We start from the raw sequence: 15,484 nt of genomic DNA on the forward strand, positions 1-15,484 counted from the left end.
ATGGAAGAATTGAAGAAGTTGCTACAAGAAAGGGTCACTAATGGTGAAAAGGTAGTAAAGGAAACTCATGATGAGAACAAAAGAAATGTTAATCATGATACCATAGACGCTAATGTTGGATCGAAGAATCACCATATTCCAAAAATCGATATGAGGAAGTTTGATGGCAAGGATCCCGCTACATGGATATTACAGATGGAGCAATTCTTCGATCTCAATAATGTGCAAAACGCACAAAAGGTACGTATGGCAACTGTATATTTGGAACCAAATCAGTTTGTATGGTATCAATGGCTTTGCTCTCGTAAACAATTTATCACTTGGGCAATTTTTACGGAAGAATTGATAGCACATTATGAAGATACAAAAAGCAACACTTTTTTTAGCCAATTGATAAGTCTCAAACAAAAGGGTTCAGTAATGGAGCACATTGAGGAGTTCCAAAAATTGAACATAAGGGTAAAAGATATTCCAGAGGAGCATAGGATTGATGTGTTCATAGGGTCTTTAAAGGATAATATCCAACATGATGTTCGCCTTTGGGAACCGGATTCATTAGAGAAGGCATTCAGGTTAGCAAGAAAAATGGAAAGCAAAATTATGGCAAACAGGAAGCATACCACTCACAACTATAAAGACGGAAGTGTTGTTGCCCCTAGTCTTCCACAACCTATAAGGTTGACACCACAACAATTGGAAGAGAAAAGAGCGAAATGGCTTTGTTATAGTTGTGATAGCAAATACACTAAAGGTCATAAGTGTGCTGAGAAGAAATTATTCTACATAGATTGTGAAGAGGAAGAAGAAAATGAGAAAGAAAGGTCAAAAGAAGAAGATATAATCCAGGAACAAAGCCTAGATGAAGAACAAATAAATCCGACCATATCTTGTAATGCATTGGCGGGAATTACCACTCCTCAAACCATCAAGATAGAAGGACAAATCAAGAAGAAAAAGGTAATAGTGTTGATTGATTCAGGAAGCACCCACAATTTTATTCATTGTAGGGTAGCAAAAGAATTGAATTGCTTCCTATATCCAGCACCAAAGTGTCAAGTGATGATTGCAAATGGAGGAACAATAAATTGCTCTGGAAAGTGCCATAATATCAAGCTATCCATGCGAGAATATGTATTGATTAGCCCAATGCTTTCCATTCCAATGGGAGGTGCGGATGTTGTACTAGGAGTCCAATGGCTACAATCCTTAGGTACAATAGCTTTTAATTTTCAAGAACTTTTCATCAAATTTTCTACGGAAGGAAAGGAATTTGAATTAAGGGGTATTGCAGGGAAACCAAGAAAGATAATCAGCTCTCATGGTATGACAAAGCTTCTAAAAAAGGAGCAAAGAGGTGTAATTGCACAATTATGCTCGCTAGATGTTTCCACATTGGAATCATCTATTTCTCCAGATCTCCAAAAAGTCTTGGACAATCATTCCAAGGTATTTGAGACTCCCAAGGGTCTCCCACCTATGCGTGATCATGATCATGCTATTCATCTGATTTCAGGAAGTGTTCCTCCAAACATCAGGCCGTACAGATATCCCTATGTCCAAAAAAGTGAAATTGAACGTGTGGTTGCAGAAATGCTAGAGGCTGGTATAATTCAACCAAGTCAAATTTCTTTCTCAGCTCCAGTAGTATTGGTGCACAAGAAGGATGGATCATGGCGCATGTGTCCAGATTATTGGGAGCTCAAAAATCTCACTATTAAAGATAAGTTCCCCATTCCTCTTATTGATGAATTACTAGATGAATTGCATGGATCAATTTACTTCACCAACTTGGATCTTCATTCGGGATATCATCAAATCAGAATGAAGATTGAAGACATTCCAAAAACGGCATTCAGAACTCATGAGGGTCATTATGAATTTTTGGTCATGCCTTTTGGCCTTACCAATGCACCTTCAACATTTCAATGTTTGATGAATTCAATTTTCAAACCATTCCTTAGAAAATTTGTGTTAGTATTTTTTGATGATATACTAATCTACAGCAAGTCTTGGAAGGATCACGTTGAACATGTTGACAGGGTGCTACAACTATTGGAGGAGAAACAATTATATGCAAAAAGATCCAAATGTTTCTTTGGAGTCCAGGAGGTGGAATATTTGGGTCATATTGTATCTCATGAAGGAGTTAAGGTAGACCCTAGCAAAATTAAAGCCATTAAGGAATGGAAAATCCCCATGTCCATAAAGCATCTACGAGGATTTCTTGGGTTGACAGAGTATTATCGCAAGTTTGTTAAGAATTATGGGAGAATAGCAGCACCTCTAACAACATTATTGAAGAAAGATTGATTTTCATGGACTCCGGAAGCAACAAAGGCCTTTGAACATCTTAAAGAGGCAATGTGCCAAGCACCGGTCTTAGCTACACCGGACTTCACAAAAACCTTTATTATGGAATGTGATGCTTCAGGAAATGGAATTGGTGCTATTCTAATGCAAGATGAAAGACCCATTGCTTTTGAAAGTCGTCTAATCAAGGGAAAGTTTTTAAGCAAAGCTATTTATGAGAAGGAAATGTTGGCAATACTCCATGCACTTAAGAAATGGCGACCCTACCTAATGGGAAGACACTTCAAGGTAAAAACAGATCATGATAGCCTTAAATACTTTTTAGAACAAAGATTATCCTCTGAAGAGCAACAAAAGTGGGTCACAAAGATGTTGGGTTATGACTTTGAAATCATCTACAAAAAAGGGAAGCAAAATGTGGTGGCAGATGCACTCTCAAGAAAGGATGAGGATGTGGAAGCATTGTTGTGTGCCATTTCTATTATCCAACCAGATTGGATAAACGAAGCAAGGGAGGAATGGAAGAATGACGAAGAAGTGTGGGCACTTATTTGAAAGCTACAACAAGATTCCAGTACTTCTGATACATTTAGCTGGCAAAATGATTCGTTATGGTACAAAGATCGCTTATACCTCTGTAAGAATTCCCAACTAAAACAAAAGATTCTTATGGAATTGCACACTTCTCCCTTAGGAGGGCACTCAGGATTTTTAAAAACTTACCACAGGGTTAAGAAGGAATTTTTTTGGGATGGCCTTAAATCAGATATTCAAAAGTTTGTGGTGGAATGTTTGGTTTGCCAGCAAAATAAAGTTGAAACAATTAAGACACCGGGTCTATTACAACCTTTATCCATTCCAAGCCAATGTTGGGAGGAGGTTTCAATGGATTTTATCACAGGTTTACCGAAGTCTGAGGGAAAGAGTGTCATCATGGTGGTAGTTGACAGACTTACCAAGTATGCACACTTTTGTGCATTATCAATTTAAATCTAGTACAGTTTCTACTGCATTTATGGAAACAGTTCGAAAGCTACATGGAAACCCAAAGATTATTGTAAGTGACAGAGACCCCATATTCACTGGAAAGTTTTGGACATAATTGTTTTCTTGTCTTGGTACTCAGTTAGCTCATAGCTCATCTTATCATCCTCAATCTGATGGGCAAACTGAGATAGTAAATAAATGTTTCAGAGTATCTTATCAAGTGGAAGAACTTATCCGCTGAAGATTCCACATGGGAGGATGAGAATTTTATGCAGAAGTATCCAGAACTACTCAAGTGTTGAGGACAACACTATTTTGAAGGAGAGGGGCATGTTGGGTCCCTATAATACTAGTGATTACCCCATTACTATTGTAGTTATACCCCTTATTTATATTGTTGTGCCCCTATTACCCCCATATTGTTATTTATGTGCCCCATAGAATCCCTCTATTGTTATTTTTGTGGCTTTATATTATTAATGTTAGGTCGGCTGGATTATATTGTGATTTCTTAGACTCCTATATATAGAAAGGAGGTTTTGTCATTTGTATCATCCAAGAATTGTTCATTCATGTAATGTAAAGGAGGTTGCCCCCTCGAAGAGGTTGAATTCTAAGGCGTTGATCTATCTTTTCTATCTTTTCTTGAACTGGTTTCATAAAACTATACGGAAGGGCAGAAAACTATGTTTATGTGGGCATTTTCCATTGTGAATCGTTTACAAGGAAATATGTGCCGATAAGAGATTTATTTGTTAAGAACATGTGTAACCAAAGGTTTCATAAGGAGAAGCTTATATATGTGTGATTTAAGGTTTTGTAAAGGTTGTGAAGTGGTTTTAAGTCCCAATCTTTTGTGAGAAGATCAACGCCACAAAAGCAATAAATCTTGGGAGAGCATTTAAAAAAAAAGACTAGAACATTCTTTTTTCTATGGGCCAGGATATCACGAAGGCATTGAGGTTGAGTGATATGCGATCGCGCGAGTTAATCTAAACATCGGATCGTAGATCAAATCAGGAAGGTGAAATATCGCATCGATGGGCTCATTATATAGTTTAACTCCTGTAAGTGGAAAACCCAATTACACAAATAAACAGTGAAAAACACCAATCATCTTCAAAGTAGTCAATTCTTCGCTCAAAACATGGTTGACCAAATTGGAAACGATCTAATTCTTCAATTGGCCATACAGAAGTGGACCCATCATTGACAAGGCATATCAACTGATTCATGTATATTGCTAATGATATACAATGTATGTTAGTGATTAGAACAAATGAAAAATCCCACTCATTTTTTATTACGCCAAACCATTAGATTGTATACCCGTACAGAGGATAATCTTCATACTCCTTGTCGAGATATAGCCAAAAAATTTTACTTTTATAAAACACTACATTCTTAGGGGGTGAAGTGGCACCAAATGGAACATGAGCCCTTTGCTATACCCTATCAATACTACTACAAACATGAAATTCAGACTTTATTTCATCATAGATATGTTTTAGAACAACCCAGTCATATTTTCTACTGCTTACATTTTCCAATAATGAAAAGAACCCCGAGTCTCCCATTCATACTGGCCCTATGTTTTTAAATACCTTTGTAAATGGATTTGCTACAAAATAGTTGTGTGTTTGGGAGAATTATGTTGGTGAGGATAAAACCACCATTCGTCCAACAACACACTCTACTCTGTATCTTAAATCTATGAATCCCAAATGAAATCGATATATGTGGCCATTCTAATTAAGGTGTTGCACAACAAAACAATTGTCTTCACTATTGAGAAAATGAACAAGAAATCGAAATTGTTTTGTGGAGACATTCTTGAAATGTAAAAAGAAAGAAGGGTCCTACAAAGCATTCTTCCATTTTTTACACATAGTGCCAAACTTTATCACAACCGATAAAGGGAGCCACAACAACACAAGTTCAAGAACTTCGAATGGAAGAGAACTCCAAATAGCTGGATCCATGATGAAACAGTGAAAAAGGGCATTTGATATCAACAAAACAATTTAATGTTGAATAAAATTAGAAGTAACATAAATACATAATTTACCACACACAATTTTCCATTTTCTACTGAAAGATCTTAATAAGGAAGAAACCTATGCAGACGATTTAACTTTGGGAGAAGAAACACTAACAAAAGAGTGTTTTATAGAGGATGACCAATATTTTGAAGCTGTCAGAAGTATGCAGAAGTATCTTTCAGAAGATAAAAAAACTCTGAAGTAAAGGAGGATGGAGAATTTCTGTTAAATGAGACAAGAAGTGATTTATTGCAGCAGAAAATTTTTGATAATACATTGATATTTGAAACTCTGACAACACAGGAACAAGTTGTTGTGCAAGAAGGAGATAAAGTTCAGTTTGAAGAGATGATATGTGAAGCAACAGTTAAGATTGTTGAACCTTATGATTTCCAAACTAAGAATTTGTGTATAAATGCAGGAAACATAAGTAATGATGAAATACTTATAAAGTGTCACACAGAAATTTTATTGCTTACACTTACTTTGTAATTAGGTATTGATTTATATATATGTCCAGAGATTTAATCCCAAATTGAATAAGTGTAAGCATCGAATGGTGGAAGATGAGCGAACTATATCATTATGTATGTGTGTGTGTGTGGGTGAAGTGCAGCAATCACATAGAGAATACATAAAGAGGAGTTTCGAGATGGGGTGTTAAATCCATTAGAAGGACTAATCAAAGCTTAGGAGGAAGAATGTGCAGCAAAATAACAACGTGATGAAACATTTAAAGAAGAGCAAAAATGAAGACTTAGCATAAATTCTAAGTTAAAGGAACAAGCGAAGGAGTGAAGATAGATGCTCAGGAACCATTAGATCTTGGAAGATCAACGGCCGAGATTGAATGAGGAAGGTGAAATATCACATCTGTGGGGCCATTATACAGTTTAACTCCCCCAAGCGGAAACCCAATTACACTAAGAAATGGTGGAAAACACAGTTGGAACCAAGTGCCCGATTTGAAATATTATAGGGAATGATTTATGTCCCTATGGGGTTCGTAAAAATATCGGATCAGCGTATGGAAGTAGAAGGAGTCTATCATTGAGGTTAAGCGATATGCAATCACGTGAGTTAATCTAAATCATCGGATCAAAGATCGAACCAAGAAGGTGAAATATCGCATCGACGGACTCATTATACAGTTTAAATCCCACAAGTAGAAAACCCAATTACACAAACAAATGGTGAAAAAACACAGTAGGAATCAACTGTTGGACCTGAAATTTATAGGGAATGGTTTATGTCCCTATCAGATCCATAAAGATATCGGATCAGCGTATGGAAGTAGAAGGAGTCTGGCATTGAGCTTGAGTGATGTGCGATCGCATGACATAATCTCAACCGTTGGATCACGGATCGGATCAATGGTCAAGATCTAATCGCAAAACACAATCAGAGGAAGTGCAGATCGCAGTGCGCAATGCAAAGGCTTGCGAACTAGGAACCGATGAGTGTATAGTTGTGAATCTATAAAATTTGAGATCCGCTATACATATCATTTGTAGTGGGTTTCTTGTGTAATCCATATATTTCCGTTAAAGTGGTTTAATGCTAAAACATATGTTAACGCTCTAATATTGCATATCCGAGTGGAAGGGGCGATGAACATACATATATATACGTATCACTGTGGAAGGAATGATGGCCAATTGCGATGAGGTTAAACCTCGGAAAACGTGACAAGGCTATATGGAAGGGCAGCAAACTATGTTTATGTGGGCATTTTCCATTGTGAACCATTTACAAGGAAATATGTGCCGATAAGAGATTTATGTGTTAAGAACATGTATAACCAAAGGTTTCATAAGGAGAAGCTTATATATGTGTGATTTAAGGTTTTGTAAAGGTTGTGAAGTGGTTTTAAGTCCCAATCTTTTGTGAGAAGATCAACGCCACAGAAGCAATAAATCTTGGGAGAGCATTTAAAAAAAAAGACTAGAACATTCTTTTTTCTATGGGCCAGGATATCACGAAGGCATTGAGTTTGAGTGATATGCGATCGTGCGAGTTAATCTAAACATCGGATCGGAGATCAAATCAGGAAGGTGAAATATCGCATCGATGGGCTCATTATATAGTTTAACTCCTGTAAGTGGAAAGCCCAATTACACAAATAAACAGTGAAAAACACAGTAGGAATCAACTACCAGACTTGAAATATTATAGGGAATGGTGTATATCCCTATCGGGTCTGTAAAGATATCACATCGGTGTAAGGAAGCGGAAGGAGTTTGGCATTGAGCTTGAGCGATATGCGATCGCGTGACTTAATCTCAAGCGTCGGATCGTGGATCAGATCGATGGTAAAGATTTGATTGAAAATCACAATCAAAGCAAGCGCAGATCAGAGTGCACAATGCAAAGGCTTGGAGACCCATAACCGATGGGCATATAGTGGTGAAGCTATCAAATTTGATATCCGCTATATATATGATTCGGAGCGGGTTTCCTGTGCAATCGGACAAGAAGGGGTGATGAAGATACATATATATACGTATGACCATGGTAGGACTGATGACCGATTGTGATGAGGCTAAACCTCAGGAAACGTGACAAGGATGTACGGAAGGGTGGAAAGGTATGTTTATGCAGGCTTTTTCCTTTGTAAATGGTTTATACACAATCGATTCCCTTCTTTTTTTTTCATGGGCTAGTCATCTCATTTGAATTAATGTGGAAAAATATCGCCGAAAGAAAAACTGTACATACCTGTAAGATTAATTTATGAACACCTTTGAAACCTGAAAAAATAGTAATTCCAACAACCTTAAGTGGTAAGAAAGAAATGCATGCATCCATAGAGTGTTTGACAATCACTGAGAAAGTGTTTCTCCAATACTAGAACCTGAAAAAATAGTAGGGAATAATTCGATTAGACACGAACTACACCAAATTATCGAAGACAACCATGAGAGCTTGGAAACAATTAAAAACGAAATGACGTTTGCCACCTTTTTTTAATATATAGAAGCTGATAGAAGCCAACATTCTAGTTATCATTCAACAATTCCAACAACCTTAAATTGCTAACAAAGAAATGCATGCATCCACAGAGTGTTTGATTATAATATATTGAATGGGCCATACTATGAGGTTTGAACTTTTGTAATGAAAGTAAAAATTCAAAATGCCTATTGGAGGAGAATACGAATAGGTAGAACGCTTCACATTTTGACTGTACTTAACTGAATTAAATAAATGTCTCATCGATCAATGCCTACATACCTCATTGTCAGGGTTATTGATGATTGTCGGGCACAAATGGTTCAACCCTCATTGTAATGCATGAAACGTCTCCTTATTACTCGAATTTATGCTTACATTCCCCATTTTCATGGTTACGGATAATTGTCGGGTGTAAATCCTTCAACCATCGTTGTAATGGATCAAAACATGTCCTTATGCTTCAATCATGCATATGCTTCAGAATGCAAAGAGACCACTGTGAAAGATGGGTGTTCGACAATAATTTTTTTATTTCATTTTTTCTTAATCCTACATATGTGGTTATCAATGAGAGGCACGGTAAATTTTTAATCATGCTTTATAAAAAATTAATTTAAGTATAGTCTAAGTATGTGTTCTAGACATGCAAGAAAGCTACTGTAGCTAATTTCATCCATTGATTTAGTGACGACTACAAGAATATACCGACATCTTTCAATTCAGGCCATCCGATCAAAAAGATTAATTAAAAAAATGATTAACTTGCTAGTTCTAATAGGGGGGACACCTATCGGCATAAATAGGAAATGCAACCAGTTCATAAGTCACAATATGGAGATGCGACAAGTTTCTAGGTTGCAATGTTAAAACGTGTCTGGGAGAATCACCATTGGAAATGTGACTAGTCACAGATCATATGTCCAATTTGAGAGTTCAAATGCGACCTCCCTTGCATCTGGAAATGCGACTCAACAAAATTGCTATCATGCAACCTGTATTTTCCTCCAAATTGTGAGTAGGCCATCCTTCATCATTGACCATGCAGTTCACAAAATTACAAAGGAGAGATTTAACAATTTACCTAGAAAGCATGACCTATACTATACTCTGACTGTGTGACTTCTCCAAGTGTGATATCCACAAGTAGCATTCGCAACTGCGACTTAGGTCGCATTCCCCAACTATGACATATAAACAAACATCAAATTCCATCTGCGATCTCCACAGTCACACTTCTCCAAGCGTGATCTCCCCACTTGTCATGTTTCCTACCGCATATTGCAACCTAAGCATGTGACCTGCCTTATCTCACCTAGTTGTGACCTGTCTTTCTAGCTAGAAATACAACTTATAATGAGGAAATAAAATGCATCCCAACAATATATTTTATAAATTATAGATCACACTTTGATCTCTTAGTGAAAATACAATTTAAAAGTGTGACTAACACAAACATTCGAACTCACTTCTCACTCATCGCAATAGTGGTAAGGAATATCCAAATTTAATTGACCAGAGGTTACAAGATGCCAAAGAGAATGGTGGTGAAATTAATTCACCCTCAAGTTTAAAGAGAGTTGCACTTTTGAGTTAGAGGGTGCTCAATCTGAATGAAGTGCTGGAAGATCAATTGAATCCAACCCAGTTTTAATATGTGCGAGATAATTTATGTTCAGAAAAATAAAACCAAGTTGGTACTAATGTATGCAACTACACTTAAGACAAGATACAATAACTTTTATCACTTGAGCTATGACAAGCAATAGATAGTTGATCTGTTTGAAGAGTTAGATGTATTTAATTTTTTGCAATTAGTCGAGGGAGTTATAGTGAGGCTAGAGTTTTGCTTTGGATGATAGTATGAGTAACCCATGTTTTATTATTGGGCTTTGATGGATTGTATAACATGTACTTGTACTTGCAGAAGAATTAATAAGTTATTTTCTTTTAGTATGGATTCATGACCATCTTTATGATGGTTGTACTAGTTTTCTTGTGTTTCCATCATGTTTGTATCTGTGCTTTCATGTGGGCATATATTAATGAACTCATTCTTAAATTATGGCTCTCATGTCTTATTTATATATTTGATTACTTATTCCACTCCATGTAGGTGACCAATTGTGAACTAATTTGCAATTAACCACTAGCATGTTCTTTTTCATGTATGTCTAAAACAATTTTAGATCATTGATCTTTCTCATGACATATTTCTTCTAGTTGTTGATGTTACTTTCTTGTATCTTGTTCTACAGTTTCCCAATCTTGGGTTGAGTTTGTCCCACTGTCTCTGAATTTGATTATTTTCTTCACTCTAACTTCTCATTTGACAGCGAGGAGTGAAACCAACATGATGGTAATGGTGCCCACATGTGGGATAAAGCTGCTATGCTACATGGTGTAAGGTATAATTGATTCTTCACACTAGAGAGACCCCTTGTTGTTAGAGATACATTCTAACCTGTCAGCAAAATAATAATAAAATATATTTTATGTCTAGGGTGAATGAAATTTCTATGTGAATTTTAATACACAATGACATATTCACGTTTTTATGTAATATCCAGACACCACAATGTGGTCTTAGAAAAGAGGGTGACATAATATTATTTAATCGTGAAACCCCTACCAATTATAGTATTATATAATTGAACTCCTCCCAAGAATGTATGCAAGCGATGTTGACACTAATTCTTCATAAACTTATAATAGTATATGTTATTCATATCTATATAGAATGACTAAATTACATTTGCATGGGTTGAGGTAATGAAATGGGGATCAAAAGATCAACATTATATTTAACACTTGGACAAAATGTGGTGGAAATCTAACTTGATACTATCCATTGCATCCAATTACTAAACTTTAAAGTATGATGTTCAATTAAGTGATGAACTGAAAGAAGCTCTTAAAATGGGGAATAACTATAATAGATTGCGAATGTAATTTTGGGTTGTACTACAGTAATAGAATAATGATCTTAAATGGAGCAAATCTAAACTCTATTTCATAACAATCTCCAAATATTCCATGGTTGGTAGCAAATGAAACTGTGCTCCACAATGTGTTAGTTTGTGTGCATTCATTATGAGGCATAATTTATTCTACAAAATGTTGTGAATGTTGCATGGTATATACCCAACATGTCAACTCAAAATGAAAATTACTTATCATTAGGGTAACTATTTATTATGAGTCAATATGTTATACTTATCATTACTACAACCACCCAATAGCTATAGTGATAATTACCACTCAATGTTACACTTTCAGTTAAATTGAATCCTTTATGGAAATAAATTACAACTAATTAATTGCAACAATATTTGTGTACTCACCCAGTTGATGACAAATTTATAAAGGTGGGTGTCAAGTAATGATTAAAAATAAATTGATACCTTGTTAATTATTCTCATGGAACGAGAGAAGATATCTAATGTTTGGAGTCTTCGAGGATGCTTTCGTGTAAATGAAAGGTAGGGTATCAAACTAGTATATAAGAGATACATTTCCATTTAACCGTCCTCCTCCACTTATGATATCTTAACCCTTAAAGTTATATTCCATAACAAAGTGAGTTGTAAACTAACTCATAATTACAATATACCATTGAGCGACAAGTTATACCACAAGTTGGTGTTTTTGATTGATGTTTAAAATTATATCATGTGTGGAGAGTGTGATTGTATCGAAAAAAATATTTTTTCTATAATTATATTGATATTAAACAGTTAGGATTTTGTTGTGGTAAGTTCATTTACATTCAATTCACAGCTTCATCATTTTTGTATTATGTATTAAACAAACCTGTATTAGGAACTCTAAGGAAAAACTATAAATGGATCAGACTTTTGTGTGAACAATTCATCATGCTAATAAGTATTTAGTATGGCAGGTGCTAAAATTTGGAGAATAATTGATTTCATTTATAAGAAAAATATATTTAAACATTATATTATTATTTTTTGTGTGGGTATAATCATTATATAATGCTAAATCATACACTCAATTATATGATTCATAAATTGTCCTGGATATTTCATTGGATAGTTTATCACAACAAATTTCATAAAATTTTATTTAAAGTCTGAAATTCTAAACTGTTACAAATTTATTAGATTAATTGATTTGTATATTTACTATTGATATTGCATGAATGCAAATTAAAATAGAGAATGACAAAATAAAATCTCACCCACATAGTAAACATAAGATATGCTTGGAACACCTTTTAAGGAGAAGAACATAGGTAGATGGTAAGGCTACTTTGCTCTCTTTCTCTCGATGGAAATATGGTTGCCTTTACAGATAAGTATGACATGTGACTTATGGGATGCTATAGTGCACCAATCCTGTCTGTGTGCTCTACCTCTTATCCCTTTTGGCTATTTTTTCTCAACTATAGAACAAATTCACTCGAAAGAATGGAAACCCTTTTCCTCGTAGTGGCTCGGTTATAACACAACTTGATATCCTACTAGTGGTTAGGTTTGAATACCTTAATTTCTAACCAGAGTTAAAATATATACTTTTCTAGAGTATTCTACATTATAATCACATGGGTATTCCTTTTTTCATGAATAATGGGGGCTGACGTTACATCCTCTTAAATTATGGTGGTGAAAATAGGAAGGTCAACTTCTTATTGGCATAACTTTTGCATACAAACTCTAATTGATATGATTCTTGCTTCATTGTAGAGATCTTTGTGTGACAAAAAATAAATTAATCCAATCGAGATCACATCTCCTAATTTTTGGAGGCTTTTGGTCCCAAAAGATTCTACTGAATGAGGACAGGAAATTTTCCCTCCACCTTCTCTCTAGTATGCCATTTGGCTTTTCCTTGAAGTTTTCCTTCCAACCCAATATGCCAAACGACATACAACCCATGTCTTCTATCTCATGACCTCTTCTAAAAAATTGTATCTTCTGTCAACTCTGCATAACCACCTGGTGCCAAATCCTCCATAGAATGTAGGCTTTATTCCTCTTCCTAATCTAGTGTGGAAGACTAATAAAGTTCCAAATTCTCTACATTCGTAACTGAGTAAATGAAAATATATGGTGGTAAACTAGGTTAGTGGGAATTATCACTTACCTTTTCCAGTATCTGAAAGGGATAATACCTCAGAGCCTTTATTTTCTTACGAGACCCCTGTAGTCTCTCCTTAATCATTTGTGGCCATATTCTAACTCTCACCTTAAATGATTTTTATGTTCTATGTTGATCATGCTTGGCCTTATATTTCTCCTGCTAACATGGCAGTGTCTCTTGTACATATATATCAATATGCTTTATATTTTCTAAAAACTTTTCATGTTAGAAAATTATATATTATAGTGGAATGGAACACATAAAATATTACAAAAACAAAACCATAGAAAATGCATAAAACAAGAGAGACACATATATACGTGCTTCACGCAATTTGGTCTACATCCATGGAGAAACATACAGTCCTTCCTTTTATATTATCCAACAAAATGAAGAGATACAACCTATAGTATATCCACTGTAATTTCCTCTTTGCTCTCACAAGTTCTCCTCTCTCTTTCTCGTTTAGAATACACATACACAAATGAAATAAAATTCCCTCATATAAATCCAGGGGTTTCCTTCTAGGGGAAAAACACCTAAATTAAACATAAATTCTACCGTCTGATCAAATTTCTAATGAATGGCCAAGATAGAGTATGAAATTACAATGTTTCACAATGCAATTTTACATCTATTTTTAGCTTTGGGGGGGAGGGGGGACAATTCCCCCCACCCGTAAGGGGTATACAATCTTCCTGGGGTATACATTCAACTATAACAAAGACCTCTAAATCGAGAAGATAATCAGGCTCCATACCCAACAATCTCCCAGTTGGAGGTTGATTATAGAAACTCCGCCATTACTTAAATTGTTGGACAATGACTCCAATTTGGACCTAATTTTTTCTCATATTCATCATCATACTTGAATACCAACTGGAACTGAGAAAAATATCAGTTTCTCCTTAGTTACAACTTTTGTTAACATATCTATAAGATTCTGGATAGTGTGTGTCTATTCAAGCTTCAGTTGTCCATCTTCCAACACTGGCCATATGAAATGGTACTTGAGTTGTATATGTTTAGTCTTGGAATGAAATGTTCAATTCTTTGCAAGATGAATGGCACTCTAGCTATCACTATATAACCTGCCCATCTCTTGCTTCTTACCCAATTCATTCATAAACATTTGTAACCAAATCATTGCCTTACTAGCCTTTGTAGTTGCAACATACTATGCTTATATTATTGAAAGTGCAACAATGTTATGCATTTTTGAAACCAAACTGATAGTTGTTCCACCTACAGTAAACACATACCCTATGGTGCTCCTCCTGTTATCTCTATCACCTACCATATATGCATCAACATATCGTTGTACATCAATGTTTGAATCACCAAAGCATAATGCTTGATTTTTCATACCTCTCAAATACCTAAGAATCCAGTTCATTGTCATCCAATGTTATTTTCCTAGATCGTTCATGTACCTACTTACAACTCCCACTCTATATGAAATATCAAGCCTTGTGTATACCATTGCATACATTAAGCTTCTAACAACTAATTCTTATGGAACTTTATACATATAATCCATCTCTTCCTAAGTCTTGGGACACATATCATTACCTAGTTTGAAATCTCTAGCCAAAGGTTTACTAACTAGTTTTTCATTCTCCATATTAAATCTTTCCAACACCTATACTCACTCAGAGACAATGTTAGTTTGTGATTTTTCCTATCTCTAATTATTGACATACTAAGGATTTATTTTTCTGCACCCAAATCCTTCATTGTAAATGAATTTGTCAATTTTTCTTTGAGCACATTTATTTCATGCATGTTAGACCCTGCAACAAGCATGCCATCTACATATAATAACAATATAATATAGTTGGCATCATTTTTCCTTTTGAGATAAGCACAATGATCATAGTGACATCTATTATAACCTTGTTCATACATAAACCTATCAAATTCTAGATACCACTGCCTTGGAGTGTGTTTTAGGCCATACAAGATCCTCTTCAACCTGCACACTAGTTTCACCTTCCCTTTCACCTCATACCCTTGTGGCTGCTTCATATACATATCTTTGTCAAAATCCCCAAGGATAAAGGTCATCTTTGCATCTAAATTCTCAAGAT

Source organism: Pinus tabuliformis, chromosome 2_1, assembly GCF_031772625.1.
Source record: "Pinus tabuliformis cultivar Carrire ecotype Pingquan chromosome 2_1, CPIR1, whole genome shotgun sequence".
Taxonomy (NCBI): Eukaryota; Viridiplantae; Streptophyta; class Pinopsida; order Pinales; family Pinaceae; genus Pinus; species Pinus tabuliformis.